The following is a 15,043-nucleotide window of genomic DNA, read 5'->3' as shown; positions in this document are numbered from 1 at the left end:
CACAACAATATTACCAGGCCAAAACTCTTCTTTCAAGTCTCTCACTACATGCTAAATGAACATGCTCCCATTTGGCAACTCAACAGAAAGAAGTAAACTATTTTTTTTCACTCTTTTCCTTTGCAAAGTTAGCAGCAGCTGATTCATTAGATATCGCTATAAAAGCTATGGGGAAGAAAAGCTATCTACTTTTATCAAAAGATAATAGAAGCTATAACAGCATAATGTAACAAAGATCTTGTTTGCTGAAATTATACCATTGTAGTATAAACAAAATGAAAGCTCCAACACAAAGATTGCATCCTTGAGTCTAAGGCTGTGGCCTTGGTCTTACCAGCACAGCCCATTTCCGTTTCCAGAGGTTGAATGAACCCTGCCTAAAGCCTCCATTAGTTCCTGACTCTTTGCCCGCTCGCTAATAGCTGAGTGGCTGGCTCCTGTCATCTGACCTTCCACTTCCTCTATGTAGCAGCATTATTAAAATTGTACTTACCTCAAGGGATAGAAAAGGTGCCCCTGCAGAAGGACAATGTGAGAGGGTTTGTCCCAGTAGAGACACTACTGAGGGCAAGTAAAGCTGCTCTGGATGTAGCCCTCTTTGAAGTGGGAGAAGTGATATAACCCCAGCAGGGGTCTGAATGAGAGGAACATTAGCAAAGGCCCAGGAAAAGTCCTGGCCTGGGATTGCCTGAGAGGGCTTGTTTGAAAGGGGGAGTATTTTTCCCAGGAAGAGGAGAACAAAGTGAAGAGAGAGGGGAATTAAGACAGGCTGGAGGCCAGGAAAAGGACCTCACCATGGCCATCCCTCAGAGAGCCCCTGTCAGAGCCCTGCAGAGGTGGCAGCTAGAGGCTGCACTGGAGAGAAACAGCGGATTCTTTCTTCCTTTCATCCCCCTTGGAGCCCTACCAGGGCAGACACAACACAGCATCTGCCTGTCAGGAGACTCCAAGCCTGGGAAGACCCTGCTACAAGCCCCTGTGTGGCTGGGTGAGCACAGGAGGAGAGGGGGATGCAGGACCAGGGAGAGACTCCTATGGTTTCCCCTATGAGTGAGAAGGCCCCCAGGGGAGAGGCAGGCTGAGTGTGCCAGAGGGAACCCTGGACTTGAAGGGCAGGGGACTGCTCCAGCCCACCCGAAGCCCTGTGGGCAGGCAGGGCATGGAGGGGCAGGTGCATTTGCTGGGTGGTATGAGGCTGTGCTGGACAGGGGAACAGCTATAACCTGCAGCCCAGACACCGCTCCCTGTGTGCAGGGGATGAGGGTCAGGGCAGGAATAAGGTCTCATGCAGAGCCCCCCCACATGGTGTGGGGGAGCAGGGATCACCCCCCACCCAGCAGAAATGGTGAGTCTATGGTCTTTCTCAGTTTTTTTTCCTTAAAGGACCAGAGCTGGTGTGGGCAGGGCAGCCAGGGGGGTCAGGAGGCCCATGCAGAGCGGGGATGCCCCCCCCCCAACCCAGCAGCACCCCATTAATCCAAGGTGAGTGGGTTTCCAAGTGCTGGGAGTTGGGGTGAGCAGGGCAACCAATGCCAGGCTGGGGATGGGCCTCACTGATTCAGTGATTCAGCAAAATCGAATCAGGACAGTGATCTGAATCACTGAATCGAATCACTCTCCCCCGAATCAACTGACTCCAAATCCGAAGTGAATACTAGCTGCTTGCACAGGCCTACTGGCTGCATTTAAACTTCATAGGTGGTTTCCATTACTGAGCAATTTGTCAGCAACTTGATGACAGACAACGTATTTAATGAGTTTTCCATGTATGTGAACATAAGCCCAGGGGCTTTTCCTGCCATGCTGACTGGAGAAAAAAACTTCATTTTGCATTTGAGTAAATAGGGTAAGTAAATCTGTAGGGTAGCAATGCCAATAGATGTCACAAAGGCAAGCTATGTGATAGGTTCCTCGTCACCAGTGAAGTAAGAAAGCATGGTATGGTTTCACTGACTGTATCACAGAGGAGTTCTTTTGATATTGAGTGCTTTTTTCTGTTGGTCTCACAAAGCTCATTTATTACCCAAAAGTATGCTGTATTCTTCACCAAAAGTTATTGACACAAAACACAGTATAATATTCAAACAGGAAGAATGTTTATGACAAACATTTGACCAAGCATATCAGTATCTGAGAATAAAGAGATTTATGTATTCTGTATAGAGTAAAACAAACAAATAAAATTGATAAGGTTGTAACAAACACGTTATTCTCTACAGTTTTATTTATAACCATTTAAAGTGCACAAACAAGACATGATTGGTCTTGTATTAATGAACTGAATTAATGAATGGCATGTTTCAAAAAATCATGTGCATCTTGGATTTAGAAAAAAATTGCATGTAATTGCTTCTGCTCATAGTGATTTCAGCATCATAGACATCTCACACACTTGGCAGAAGGATGATAATCAAGGGAATACTGTCCTAACAGGTGCAAACTATTTAGGAATGACAGAGTAGGATGTGCAGGTGGAGAAGTGGCATAGTACGTTCAGGACAGTAGAGACAGTAACAGCATAAAAATCTTACCTGAAAAGAAAACTATCATAGAATCCCTGTGGGTAGAAATTCCATACCTGAGTGACTACCAACCCCCTGATCAGGAAGCTGAAGGTATTTATGAAATGCTCAGGGAGATTAGAGAAGCTGCTAAAATGGAACAAGCAATAAAATAATGGGAGACTTCAGCTATCCCAGGGGCAGGCAATTATTTTGGCTGTAGGACCACTTAATGAGTTCTGATGAGCTGTCCAGGGCAGCAAGGATAGCCCCACCTGTTGACAGCTGCCCTACCCCTTGGCTATCTTGGGACTGGTAATCCTGCCCCTAACTCCTGACTTTTGCCACTGGAAGTCCCTCCCCTTGCCCCATAAGTACTCCTTTTGGGAAGGGGGTTTGCCATCTTGGAACCAGAAAAAACCCAAAACAAATTATATACTAAAAGCAAACATTAACAGTAACATATTTTAATTTTATTAAAAATATATATCCTGATTTGTGTGTGTTTGCATCATGTATATAAAGGTGACTGCATAATAGCTCAAAATGAAGTCTTACTCCTGTATACTGCAGGGGGTGAGGAAGGGACTGGGGGGTATGAGTGGGTGGGCACGGGGTTTGTGGGGGGATGTGGGTGTGTGGGTGTGAATGACTGTGTATGTGGGGCGTAAGAGATGGTGTGGTATGTGTGAATGTGGATGGATGGGTATGGGGTGTTTGTGGGGATGTGTGGGTGGGTATGTGGGTGTATGTGGCAGGGTTTGGGGGTGGGTACGGGGTAAGTGGAAGGGAAGGTGCCTGGAGGGGGGAATGTGTGTGTGTGTGGAGGGGTGTGTGCAAAAAGCAGTGAGCAGGGCTCCCCCCAGAGTCCTGCAGGTCTGTGTATGGCGGGAGGCTGCATGTGGGGAGTGGGAGGTGTGGGGGAGGGTGCGAGTGGGTGCTGTGTTTGTGGACTGTGTGATCGTGTGTGGGGTAGGATGTGATTGTGGGGTTTGTGGGGGAAGGTTTGCTGGTATGGTGGGGGTTGCATGGGAGCCCCCTCCATGTGCCCTCTTCATACTTTCTAGGGTCGGGCGGGACCTGAGCAGATCATCGAGTCCGACCCCCTGCCATGGCAGGAAAGAGTACTGGGGTCAAACAACCCCAGCAAGGTGTACATCTAGCCTCCTCTTAAAGACCCCCAGGGTAGGAGCCAGCACCACTTCTCTTGCAAGTTGGTTCCAGATCCTAGCTGCCCTATGAAGTAGCACCTCCTGATATCTAACCTAAACCTACCCTCTGCCAGCTTGTGATTGTTATTGCTGGTCACTCCTGGTAGTGTCTGCTGATCCCCTCTGACTGTTCCCAGTGCATGCTGATCCCCTCTGACTGGTTTGTAACAGGCCACTAGATCCCCCTCAGTCTTCTCCTGTGGAGGCTGAACAGGTTCAGGTCCTGTAGCCTCTCCTCATAGGGCCTGCTATGATTGTGCGAGTGGCCCTCCTCTGGACCCTCTCCACGTTGTCCACCATCCCTCCTGAAGTGCAGCGCCCAGAATTGGACGCAGTACTCCTGCTGTGGCCTGACCAGTGCTGCATAGAGGGGGAGGATCACCTCCTTGAACCTGCTTGAGATGCATCTGTGGATGCATGACAAGATGTGGCTGGCCTTCGTGACTGCATCCTCACACTGCCGGACCATGTTCATCTTGGAATCAATGATGACTCCAAGATCATTTATGCCTCTGTATTGATGAGAAGGGAGTTCCCCAGCCTGTACATGTGCTGCCGGTTGTTCCTCCCCAGGTGAATCACCTTGCACTTGTCAGTGTTGAATCCCATCCTATTCTTATCCGCCCACTCCTGTAACCTGTCTAGGTCCGACTGCAGCATATTCCTCCCTTCTAGCATGCCCACATCCCCCCACATCTTAGTGTCATTAGCAAATTTGAACAGGGTGCTATTTACCCCCTCGTCCAAGTCGCTGATGAAGACATTGCAGTGTGGGCCCAAGGACCGAGCCCTGCGGAACCCCACTGCCCACATCCCACCAAGTCAAATAGGACCCATCCACCACCGCTCTCTGGGTGCGGCCCTCCAGCCAGTTGGTGACCCATTTGACTGTGTGGGTGTCAATACCACAGTCCCCCAGTTTCTTGCTGAGAAGGGGGTGAGAGACAGTGTCGAAGGTCTTCCGAAAGTCCAGGAAGACTATGTCCACTGCTATCCCTGCATCTAAGGATTTGGTGACCTGGTCACAGAAGGCTACCAGGTTGGTCCAACAGGACCTGCCTCTAATAACCCGTGTTGGTTGCCCCTAAGCATAATCTCCCCTGCTGGCCCCTCGTTGTATGAGCAAGAATAATTCTCTCAAAAAGCTTACCCAGGATTGAGGTAAGACTAACTGGCCTATAGTTTCCCGGATCCTCCTTCCTCCCTTTTTTGAAGATGGGAACCACATTGGCCCTCTTCCAGTCCTCTGGCACCACACCAGAGCACCACAAGTGCTTGTAAAGCCTTGCCAGGGGTCCCGCAATGACCTCAGCCAATTCCCTCAGTACTTGAGGGTGGAGATCGTCCAGACCAGCTGATTGGAATACATCCAGTCCTTCCAGAAGTTCCCTAACTAGTTCTTCACTAACCCTTGGCCTAGGTGCGCTTGTCCTGGAGTCTAAGGGGGAACCGGGGGGGGGGGGGGTGGCTGTTCCGGTCCCTGTTCAGGAAAATGGAGGCAAAGAAATTGTTAAATAGGTTAGCTTTGTCGTTTGGTGTGACGACCAAATTTCCTAGCGTGTCTTGCAGGGGCCCAACATTACCCAGAACCTTCTTTTTGCCGCCAATGTATTTAGAGAAGGACTTCTTGTTGTCCTTGATCTGGGAAGCTAGTCCCAGTTCCATCTCCACCTTGGCCTTCCTGACTGCCCCCCTGCATCTCCAAGCAAGCGCAGTATAATCCTCCCTGGTGATGGCCCTTCCCTTCCATTGGGTGCACACCTCTCTTTTAGGTAGGAGACATTCCTGGATGCTTTTGGTGAGCCATGGGGGCTTTTGCGCCCTCCTACCCCCTTTGATCCGTGTTGGGATTACCTCCCTTTGGGCTTGGAGGTTCGTCTCCTTAAGGAGCGACCAGTCTTCTTGGACACCTGGCTCCCCTCCCCTCCGGGACCACAGTGATTCCTCAACTATTCTCCTTAGCTCATTGAAGTCCACCCTCTTGAAATCTAGGGCTGCTGCCTTCCTGTAGGTCTTTGCCACCTTACGCTGGATAGTAAATTCCAGCAGGTGATGATTGCTGTCACCCAGGTAGTCGAGCACCTGCAGCCCCCTCACCAGGTTGTCAGCCGTGGCCAGCACCAGGTCCAATAAGGCATCTCCCCTGGGGGGGCTGTGCACCTCCTGGGTTAGATGGAGTTCCTGCATTCTGGCTAGGAACCTACGTGAGTGGTCAGACCTGGCCGATTGCTCTTCCCAGCAGATGTCTGGAAAGTTCAGGTCCCCCATGATGACCACATCCTTTGACCTAAGTATCTCCGTGAGCTAACTTAAGAATTCCTGGTCTAGCTCTTCCCCTTGGTTAGGTGGTCTGTAGTAGACCCCCACCGTTAAGTCTCTTTCCCTGCGACTGCCTTGTATTCTCAAGCCAGTCAGCCCCAGCCCCCACCCTGCAACCATCCAGAGCCCATGGGCCTCCCCACCACCAACAGCGCACAACCCCAGCCCTGCCCTATGCCCGCTCCTGACTCACCATGGTGGGACTGGACATCAGGAACCCACATGCACAGCCCTAACCTGGCCAACTGCAGCCAGCTCCTCACCGTCAGCTGTGGTACATCTTTCCACCCACTGGGCACACAGTGGGGTTGAGGTGACTCCGTGGCTGGACTGTGTTTCCAGACAGCCTAGGCAGCAGCAGCTCCTTCCAGCTGCTGTGACTGCTGGCCCCAACCCCATGGTAGCAGTGGGGACCTCCGTGCAGCCCCACCCCAGCACACTCCACACCTGCTCCAGACTCACCTGCACTAAGCAGTGGTGGCAATGGGCAGAAAGTGTTGCTCAGCCCACACAAAAAGTGGCCCCTCCCCCTCACTACTGCTGGCATTTTTTGCTGCAGCTGCCCAGACCCCACACTGATCTCCCCTGTGTCTGGCTCCACACTGTCACCAGCCCAGAGTCAGTGGACATGCAGGGCGGGGTCCAGGAGGCCATACCAGGAAGTACCAGCAGCAGTGTTGGGGAAGGGCCGCATTTTCCCCCATGTTAAGGAACAGTTTTTGCCAAGGACCGCCACTGCTCAGCGCAGGTGAGATTATAACGTCATTATACAAACCCATGGTACACCCATATTTTGAATACTGTGTCCAGTTCGGGTCTCCACACCTCAAAAAGGATATAGTAGAATTAGAAAACCTATAGAGAAGGGCAATGAAAATGATCAGGGGCATGGAGAAGTTGCCATATTAGGAATGACTAAAAAGGTTAAGTCTCTTCAGAAAGGAGAAGGCTGAGGGGGAATATGATACAGGTCTATAAAATCATGAAGGAGGTAGACCAAAACTAAGTACAGACATCCAAAAAGCCCAAGGAAGAATCAACTTAAGTTATGTGGTTTTCCATAAGCAGTGGTATTTAGATCAGTAGTGAACATAACACACTTCTGAAGGGGGGAGGGGTAAATCTACCATCCTTAAACCAGTTTATGCATGCTGAACTTCTGTTCTGGGTATACACTGGTTTTGTATTCCAAACTTCTAATCTGTACTGGTTTCCAATCACTTATACTGGTAAAGGGGAATGTCTGAACCAAGCAAACAGGGAACTCTTGCTCACCAAGTCCCAGAATACTAGAGCTAGGGGACACCCACCAAAATTAATAGGTGACAAATATAAACCTAACAAGAGAAAATACTTCTTTATGTAGCACATAGTTAATTTGTGAAATTCATTGCCACAGGGGGTGTTGGAGGCAGACAGCATAGCCACCAGATTCCAAAAAGGACCTGGATAAATTCAAGGTTGACAGATCAATCAATAGCTATTGAACAGAACCGTTGGAGATGTTCCCTTTGGCATCTCTAAACCAATAATGGTGGATGCTAAGGAGGGTATTGAATAGGGAATAGATAACTCTAGATCAGGGGTGCTCAACCTCTGGCCTGCAGGCCAAATGCACTCCTCAGAGCCATAGGTATCTAGCCCTGGGGGATTTCCACAGATCAGGAAATTTGATGGTAGGGGAGTGGTGGCAATAAATATGGCCACCCTCTCCCACTACCAAATTTCCAACCCCCATGCCCTACACAGGTTGGGGCCAAATCAGGCCTCCCCCCATTCCTGCGGTTGCATAAGACTGGGCTATGTCTCTGTCCTAATGGGCTGGATGAGGCTTGGCCATGCTCCCTTTCCACTGTGGGGCCAGCTCAAGGCCCCTTCCTCCCCTGCAGGGTCAGATCAAGTCTCCTTCCACCCAAAGGGCCAGGCTGGGGCTGAGCCATGCCTCCTCCCCACCTGCAGAGCTATGCCCCTTCCCCCTATAGGCACAGTCCAAGCCGCTTTCCCTTGTGGGGGGTGGGACACATCCACTCTCCCCCATGGAACTAAGCCACACTCTCTCCCCTCTGTCCCCCATGGGGCTGGGTTGGGGCTGGTCCACACCCCCTTTTCTCTGGATGGGGCTGGGCCATGTCCTCTTTCCCCCCACAGGGCCAGGTTGGAGCCAGGCTCCTACAATGTAGCCATATGGGACCCTGCTGTGACTACCTCATGCCAGATCAGGATCATCAGCCAGATTCCGGTCTTGGACATCCCATCTGGCCTCCTGTCCAAAAAGATTAAGTACCACTGCTCTAAATATATGCACTTCAAAGCTCTCCTGCTCAAGTGTGCACTTGTCACTGCATACTAGACTAGATGAACTACTGGTCTGACCCACTATGGCACTTCTTATGTACTTACGTGAAGGCTGAAGCTATTGCAACCTGCCTACCTAAGCTTTCCATGCAGCTTTAGCTGAATACAGTATTTTTTCAGTCCTTTCTAAAACTAGTTTTGGCTGGAAGGCAGCTGATATTGTGAACTATAAGGGTGACTGCATTTCAGTGGTTGACAGACTAATATCTGTTCAGCTACTTTGAAGAAAAGCACTACCAACAATTCCTGAACAGAAATTAAGACTAGTGCAACAATTGGTAACTAAGTAAATATCTGTATGGTCTCTGGCAAAAATTTGAAAGTTATTTTTTCTTTCTATACTTATGGAGTATGGGATTATGGATGGAGCCAGCAGTAGGAGAAATTATGTCTAGGGCTAATGGATTTTTCTCCTGCACTGATGTATAACAAGGTTCAGAAGACAGAGATTTGTTTTTCTGAAAGAAGCTTTGAAAAATAGTGAAGCAAAGGTATCTATTCCTTACCTTGTAATATTAAACGTGATATAGAAAGTGATAAAATGGAACTGTTATGTTTTGGGTGATTATGTGTCCTTTTTAAGAGCACATAAACATAACTAGTCTGACTCTAAATTTTGGTATTAAATCACTTTGATGATCATCTTATAAAGCTACCTTACATTGAACTGAATTCACTTTATTCTCCTCTCATTTCCTTTATAGGTCTTCTAGCCAATATAAATACCTAATAAATTTGAAAAGGCAGAAAGCTGAAGCATGAGGAGTGGTGGTTAACGACACTGAGAAGTACAAGGGTAATTATTTTACCATTATTTTTTCTTCAAAAAGTAGATACCCCTCAACATAAATTTTTACAAAAAAGTTTCATAGTTGGTAGGGCTGGAAGGGACCTGAGCAGATCATCAAGTCCAACTTCTTGCCATATCAGGAAAGAGTACTGGGGTTAAACGACCCAGGCAAGGTGTTCATCTAGCTTCCTCTTAAAGACCCCCAGGGTAGAAGCCAGCACCACTTCTCTTGGAAGTTAGTTCCAGATCCTAGACGCCCTGACCGTGAAGTAGCGCCTCCTGATATCTTGTCTGAACCTACCCTCTGCCAGCTTGTGACTGTTATTTTCTGTCATTCCTGGTAGTGCTCAGAGGAACAGGGACTCCCCCAATGCCTGTTGGTCTCCACGAGTACTTTGTAAATGGCCACTAGATTCCCCTCAGCCTTCTTCTGTGGAGGCTGAACAGGTTCAGGTCCCGTAGCCTCTCCTTGTAGGGCCTGCCCTGCTGCCCCCTCATCATGTGAGTGGCCCTCCTCTGTGCCCTGCTGCCCCCTCATCATGCGAGTGGCCCTCCTCTGGACCCTCTCCATGTTGTCCACATCCCTCCTGAAGTGTGGCGCCCAGAACTGGACACAGTACTCCAGCTGCGGCCTGACCAGTGCCGCGTAGAGGGGGAGGATCACCTCCTTGGACCTGCTTGAGATGCATCTGTGGATGCATGACAAGGTGCGGTTGGCCTTCTTGACTGCACCCCCAAACTGCCAGTCCATGTTCATATTGGTATCAATGATGACTCCAAGATCATTTTCTGCCTCTGTACTGATGAGAAGGGAGTTCCCCAGCCTGTACATATGGTGCTGATTGTTCCTCCCCAGGTGTATCACCTTGCAGTTGTCGGTGTTGAATCCCATCCTATTTTCATCTGCCCACCCCTGTAACCTGTCTAGGTCTGATTGCAACCTATTCCTCCCTTCTAGCATGCCTACTTCCCCCCCACTTCCTACTGATGTCTGCGAATTTGAACAGGGTGCTTTTTATCCCCCCATCCAAGTCACTGATGAAGATGTTGAACAGCGTGGGCCCGAGGACCGAGCCCTGAGGGACCCCACTGCCCACATCCTTCCAAGTCAAATAGGACCCATCCACCACCACTCTCTGGGTGCAACCCTCCAGCCTGTTAGTGACTCAACTGACTGTGTAGGTGTTGACGCCACAGTCCCCTAGTTTTTTAATGAGAATGAAGTGAGAGACAGTGCTAAAGGCCTTCCGAAAGTCCAGAAAGACTACGTCCACTGCCATACCTGCGTCTAAGGATTTTGTGACCTGGTCATAGAAGCCCACCAGGTTGGTCTGACAGGACCTGCCTCTAATGAACCCATGTTGGTTGCCCCTAAACATAATCTCCCCTGCTGGCCCCTCGCGGACATGCGCCAGGATAATTCTCTCAAAAAGCTTACCCAGGATTGAGGTAAGACTAACTGCCTATAGTTTCCTGGGTCCTCCTTCCTCCCTTTTTTGGAATGGGAACCACATTGGCTCTTTTCCAGTCCTCTGGCACCACACCAGAGCACCATGAATGCTCGTAAAGCCATGCCAGGGGTCCCGCAATGACCTCTGCTTATTCTCTCAGCACTCTGGGGTGGAGATTGTCAGGACCAGCTGATTTAAATACGTCCAGTCCCTCCAGAAGTTCCCTGATTAGATCCTCACTGACCCTAGGCCTGGGTGCACCTCCCTGGGGCCTACGGGGATCCTGGTGTAGGGGGTGACCTGGTCCCTGCTCAGAAAAATGGAGGCGAAGAAATAGATACAAATTCCCAAATTTATTAATTTTTTTTTTTATAGGACTGTAGAGTTTCTTAGGCTTTATTTTTTGCATTCTCTTAGTAGAGGCCAATCATGTCTTGTTCGTGCACTCCAAATGGTTATAAATAAAACTGTAGAGAATATCCTTTATAACCCACATATCTTTGCAGCACAATCTATAAAAAAATTGTGTAATGCTTGTTTGAAGAAATCAATTTTTGTCTCTTGCAACATTTTGTCCAAACTGATAACAACATCCATTACAAGTAGTGAATTAGGAAACAGTCTTTGGCCAGCATTCCATCCTTTCCTATACTGCTCATTAGTCCAAGTCTCTCGGACAATCTTGTGTCCAGGAGACAAAAAGATTCAACTTTTTTCAACTATATCTAGACAGTTTTTTTAAGCGACTGTTTAGTCATGTGTTTGATTTCAAACATCACTGACTGAATTCTAATACAAAAAAAATTCTAATTAATTTTGGAAGCCCCTAAAGTGGCAGAATTCTGAAACTATTACCACTTAATATTATGCAGACAGAATAGCAAAGGTCTAAGAAAAAATTCTTATACAGATCAAATCCCAACTGGCAGCAGTAATGCTTTTGATTTACATAATAAAATATTACAAGTGGAGGAGGAAACAGTGACAGCCTAAACTGCACATGCAGCTTTAGCTGATCGTACAGAGCATAGAAACATGAAGTACTCCATAAATCTGGGCTCAAAAGTAGTGCGAATCTTCTTGCTAACAAAGAACTTTCACTTCCTTTAAAGGTACTCCACCCCTGGTTACCCTTTGGTCAAAGGAGTTTACACAGTAGCCAGTAAGAAACAGCTCTTAAATATATCAAGTACTCTACAGAACTCCAGAATGAATCAACACATTCACATAAAAGTCAGTAAACAGGTAAGCGAAGCAACCATACTCTGAAGCAGACATATTTTGCTAGCAGGCTACAACTCCCATTTTTCTTTTGAGTCATTCCTGTCTCTGCACGTAAATGTCTGTTACCACTGGCATCAGGCAGGAGACGGAACAAATGCTACTTATCCAAAAAAAAAATGGACGTTTTAATCATTGTGTCACTCTCCTTAAAGATCTATGACAAACCAAAGTATTCCCTTTCACTTTTTCAGCTCATATCCTTCATTTTTTTAATAGTGATATTTTTACATTTGGTACACAACTTGTGAGCATGCATTTTTTAAAACATCATGCTAATGTATGTACTACTATAGCATCCCATTTTGAAAGATAAGACCATCTGCATGTCATTTTCTGAATATCTTACATATTGTTTAAACAGGCACTCGGAAAAATTAATCTGAATTAACTAAAGGTATAAATTTCAAGTGGATTAGTTAAACTGCATTAAACCATTGTCTGGGCACACTTCCTTACAACAAAAGTGGCCTCAATTCAATGTAGCTTTATTTCCCAAAGAAGTGAAATAAAAATAAATTGAATGATTCAGAAATAAAGCGGTCTCAATTTGATTTAGATTTACTTTACTTCCAAAGTAAACTGAACTAGATTGAATTAAAACCATTCTACTTCTGAGTAAATTTGACCACATAGTAGTTTAATGCAGTGTAACTAATACACTTTAAAATGTTAATCCAGCTTAATTTTCCTGAGTCTCCTCATTTAGACAAGAAGGTATCAGACACTGAATCATACTCATATTCTCCTCCTTCATCAGTTTGTTTTTCTACATCCCACACAAATGCATATTAACGTTCAGTTTTTTAAATCCTTCCCAATTACTAGGAAACATCAGAGCAATGTGCCTTAAGATATCCCCTTAGAACAGGAATATTAAACTTAACTTTTCTTAAAATATAAGGGAAGATGAAACACGATGCAACTTGGTCTCCTCTGCAGATTACCTCCAGGCTGCATTTTATTTAAACTGCAGATTTTGGTACAATTTAGAAAAATCACTAGAAAAATTAAGTGCCGAGATAATCTGCACAGCTTCCACACACTTGGTAAAGGACAGTCATTAAGCCTTTCTGATTACTGTCTTGAATTAAACTAATGGAGCACATTTAATCTGTTAAATTAAATATATTTTTGATAACAGCACTGGTTCCCTTCTCTTCTCTAAACCAGGTCTGAAATTAAGAAACAAAGTTTGTAAAGAGTTTTAAATCACAATAATAATACCCAGTCTGACAATGAGTAGAAAGGCAACATTAAGAATCAGTACTGCTGTTACTCTACATTTCTTGTACCTGCTGCTGTCAACTCTGAAACCTGGAGACAGTACGCAACAAGAAAATAAAGACACTGCCAAGGAAAGCCTGCTCAACTAACTGAGGAGCCTCACAAGCTTCATCTTGCTTTTCAAAAATAAATAAAACTGTTGGTCATGCATAACATCGTTCTGCCAATCTTTTAAGACATAAATACCAAGGCAATACTTCTCTGGCATGCATCACGAAGACAACAGAAAAACAGCTGGACAAAACCCTCTGGGGGGTTCAGTGAACAATTGTTTGTATAGTGAAATTGCTTTGACCTTGAATATTAAGACCAAACTTTATAATAATGAAAAAGAAGATAGAAAATGATAAAAAAAAAAGAATACAGCTCTCACAAGAGAGAAACAAATCAAGGAAGGGATAGAGCATTAGCTGTGATAACCCATGCGTATTGATGCATCTGGATATATTTTGTGGACTAAGGAGTGACCACTTTATCATACTGCCCATACTGCCCACTTGCAGCTGTATAGCACCCTCTTTCACTTGCACATTATCGTTCCTGTTTTGTCGTACTATGAAAAATCTTATAGAATGCTAATGCATGTTCTCTTAACCCCAACTGTCCACATTCACCACACTCATCATGCCTCCAGAGTTGCAGGACACCTAGATTACGGCATCCTTACCACAATCAGAGATTCTTTACAAATTTCCTTGGTTTTCTGGGTTTGCATATAAATGACAACGTTCTTAGAATACAGGAGACTAGAAGATCTGAAATACTGAAATCTATGTGACAGGAAAACCTTTTCTGCTCATTTCCAGTTCCTACAGCACATTGATGTAATGTAACTAGCTTCTCTTAGCCCTGGTATTTCTATAAAACAAACAATACATATTAAACCAGAGTTTTAAATATATATCTTGTTTGTTTAATCTGTACCATACACTGGTACAGAAAAAATAAAATATACTGGATGCAGAATGTGCCTGTACATTAACATTGATCTATAGGCCTTAATCAATCTTGGAAATTGAAAGGTTAGCTCAAACAGTGCTGCTTTACAACTGCACCAATAGATGGAAAACAATGAAGGATTCTGGCTTTGACATTCACTGTCTTGCATCTATCAGTAACAAACCCCCTGACAGTTAATTCTGGAGAGAGAAGAGATTCCAAAAAGTTCACTGCTGCAGCTGTAATGTCAGTTTGATCTTACACACCTCCTTCATGTTGAACAAGAAGGTGGGGCACACAAAATAGGTAAGATGATATAGCCAATAATCTTTTTGGGATTGTTGTAGGTAGTGATGTTTCACAAGATCAATTTGGTGGGGAGGGAATCTGGTGAGAAAAACGAAAACTGAATTTTCTCCCTCCTGTCTAGGTACAAGCAGGGAATGAATAAGTACACACTGCATCCTTCCCCTCCATCTAAATAACTCTGCCTCTCCTAGTACTAGAGGCTCTTCAGGTACTAGTACTTTTCATCCTCAAAATGCTCCATTAATTAGAGGAAGGTATGCAGGAATAGCAAGAGCTGTGGTCAAACTTATTTCCTTAAGCATAGATCTTCCCTGAATCCCCGCCACTATCAAACTGGTGGCTCTAATTTCACCGCTGCCTGACTGAAGCAGGGCTAATTTTCGACAATGTGCATTTCTTCCTCCACTCGTGCCATTGCATTTTAGAAAGACTTCCTCCCCAAGAACTTTTACAGGGTTTATTTACCATAACTCTGAAATGTATATTACAAATTGAAACTATCCTTTTTGCAAGCAGCTAGTCTCCTTATAAAGCTACAAAAACTCTGCCTTTCAAACACAAGGGGAAAAGGACAGGCAAGTAAGCATTTATTGATAAAAA

General features: G+C 45.9%; 1 protein-coding gene across 5 annotated transcripts in view; it reads right to left on the bottom strand.

The window, feature by feature from the left end:
- UTRN (utrophin) overlaps positions 1-15,043 on the bottom strand; it is a 553,135-nt gene that overhangs the window by 100,281 nt on the left and 437,811 nt on the right. The gene's annotated exons all lie outside the window — the stretch shown is intronic.

The sequence above is a fragment of the Crocodylus siamensis genome, chromosome 1 (genome assembly GCF_052110815.1).
Source record: "Crocodylus siamensis isolate JL-2025a chromosome 1, ASM5211081v1, whole genome shotgun sequence".
Lineage (NCBI taxonomy): Eukaryota > Metazoa > Chordata > Crocodylia > Crocodylidae > Crocodylus > Crocodylus siamensis.
The sequence above is the reverse complement of the archived record's forward strand: the minus strand, read 5'-3'. Positions and strand labels throughout refer to the sequence as shown.